The sequence below is a fragment of the Schistocerca gregaria genome, unplaced genomic scaffold, assembly GCF_023897955.1.
Source record: "Schistocerca gregaria isolate iqSchGreg1 unplaced genomic scaffold, iqSchGreg1.2 ptg000862l, whole genome shotgun sequence".
NCBI classification, from domain to species: domain Eukaryota; kingdom Metazoa; phylum Arthropoda; class Insecta; order Orthoptera; family Acrididae; genus Schistocerca; species Schistocerca gregaria.
The window spans coordinates 15,001-17,500 of record NW_026062224.1 but is presented as its reverse complement, the minus strand read 5'-3'; the positions used below and the strand labels follow the sequence as shown (position 1 = coordinate 17,500).

At 57.0% G+C, this 2,500-nt stretch overlaps 1 non-coding gene across 1 annotated transcript in view; it reads right to left on the bottom strand.

Annotated features, from left to right (window-relative positions):
- The window catches only part of LOC126323612 (small subunit ribosomal RNA), a 1,893-nt gene extending 1,799 nt beyond the window's left edge, over nucleotides 1-94 (bottom strand). The window contains exon 1 of the ribosomal RNA XR_007559556.1: nucleotides 1-94. This exon is cut by the window's left edge and continues 1,799 nt beyond it. This is a non-coding gene — a ribosomal RNA (small subunit ribosomal RNA).
- Nucleotides 95-2,500: the final 2,406 nt, after the last annotated feature.

Here is a 2,500-nt window from a genome sequence, read left to right as displayed (position 1 = left end):
CATTCGCGGTTTCACCTTAATGCGGCTTGTACTGAGACATGCATGGCTTAATCTTTGAGACAAGCATATGACTACTGGCAGGATCAACCAGGGAGCTGCGTCAACGAGAGCTGAGCAGCCGGCCGCCCGGGAGTGTGTCCCGAGGGCCCGCGCGAACACGCAAGCGTCCGCTCAATTATTCTGCAAACAGGAGGAGGCTGAGCTCCCCTGCACGATACACCTCGAAACCCTCTCAGGTCCCGGCGGCGCGCAGCGCCGTCCTAAGTACTTGGTCGGGTTCGAGAGAGGCGCAATCGCCCGGAGATGGGCGAGTAGACGCTTTCAGTGCGAACACCCGTGCTCCCAACTGAGCTTGCCGCTGCCGACAGAGGCCCGGGAGCGTGCTGTCGTGGCATTGCCGGCGGGAAACAACACGCGCCACCTACGGTGACCGGCAGCTCCAACGCCAGCGCCACAGAAGGGCAAAGCCCCACTTGGGTGCAGAAGCGAACTCTCCCAGCACAGCGCACGCGCCAACACGTCCGCAGAGCTGCGATACAAACCACCTGCGAGAACCGCTGGGGGCGACCGAGCAGCAGACGGCGTCGCGACGCCGAGTGCCGGGCGGCGGCGCATCCTCAACGCACACAGTCCGCAATCGGACCAGCACACTGCAGATGTCCACCGCGCTTCGCACCGGGCTCGGCAGAACCCACTTTGGCCGCCTGGCGCCGCGCGCAGGGTGCGCCGGCGCATAGCTGGGACGCCAGCCGGGCCCGTCGGCCGGCGCTCCTGCCACTGGGCGCCCCCCACCAGCCGGCTGTAGTGCGTGCGCTCACGCAGCGCGCGGCCAGCACGCCGGGCGGCCCCCCCTCACCGGCCGGGGACTGTCCCGCCAAGCCACAGCCTCGTATCGCTTCATACCCACATGGCCAACTCAGGTTCGGGGGCATGGCGGGTACCGCCGAAACAACCGGTTCATAGATGTACCGATCGTCGCTATCACCGATGCACCTGCAGCGCGAACAACCGCTCAACAACTGATTTCCAGTTCATTTGCGGATCTTTGGCAGCAAACGTATACGTCAATCTACATTTGCGAAATCTACGATTCTGGCATGCCTGCATGTTATGTGTCACGACACGCTACATCAGCCCACATACACACTGCGGCATGTACACGAGAGAACACGTGGAAGATGGTCCGCGCACGTGTGCAATGTCCCTTGCGCGGTCGACTGTCAACCGGCCTCTGTAGCATGTCGCAGATGTGGAACGCGGTCCACCGTGCTATCATGTTGTGTGGGGCAATACGATTAAATAGGAAAACCCTCGTCGCTACATCAACAGACGGCTCACGCTGATTCCCGGCAGAGGGAGGAGGGGGGGGGGGGGGGGGGGCCAACATGCAATACTTTCGTCCGTACCTACCTACCACATGTCTGTACGGCGTACAACAGTGCAATCTCGCTGTAATGGGGAGACGAGACAAGTAGCATCGTGCACAACATATGGCCCTTATGATTCGCCATTGTAGGGCGCAGCCGGTGTACGGTCAAGCATGTGCCACATTATGTCACTCAGTACGTAACGACGGATGATCAGTGTGGGTTACGCGTACATCAGCGGACAGTCCACACAGGCCGTACCACAACGTACACTGACTGCATCGACAACCGAATGCAACTGAACAGCTGCAAGGCTCATTTCACAAACAAACGCCTGACCGACCAGCTTGGAAGGGCAGGAGGGGAGGGCGATATTCGTTCTGTAGCGGTACACCCTTCCAGTGGTTAGCGGGACTGTGTAGAAAGTACGCAACACTCGAAAGACCTTTATGTGAGGGTACGCACCATGGCATCAAGAAATACACATGACACCAGAGGATCCAAGCAGTGAACTATGTTCAGAGGGTTGCTGTTAGGCAAAGCTACATTCCTGTGACGTTACATGTGACAGTTAAGGTGCAGTGTAAGTTAGGTTAAGGTGCAGCGTAAGTTAGGTTAAGGTGCAGCGTAAGTTAGGTTAAGGTGCAGCGTAAGTTAGGTTAAGGTGCAGCGTAAGTTAGGTTAAGGTGCAGCGTAAGTTAGGTTAAGGTGCAGCGTAAGTTAGGTTAAGGTGCAGCGTAAGTTAGGTTAAGGTGCAGCGTAACTTGGGTTAAGGTGCAGCGTAACTTGGGTTAAGGTGCAGCGTAACTTGGGTTAAGGTGCAGCGTAACTTGGGTTAAGGTGCAGCGTAACTTGGGTTAAGGTGCAGCGTAACTTGGGTTAAGGTGCAGCGTAACTTGGGTTAAGGTGCAGCGTAACTTGGGTTAAGGTGCAGCGTAACTTGGGTTAAGGTGCAGCGTAACTTGGGTTAAGGTGCAGCGTAACTTGGGTTAAGGTGCAGCGTAACTTGGGTTAAGGTGCAGCGTAACTTGGGTTAAGGTGCAGCGTAAATTGGGTTAAGGTGCAGCGTAACTTGGGTTAAGGTGCAGCGTAACTTGGGTTAAGGTGCAGCGTAACTTAGGTTAAGGTGCCAA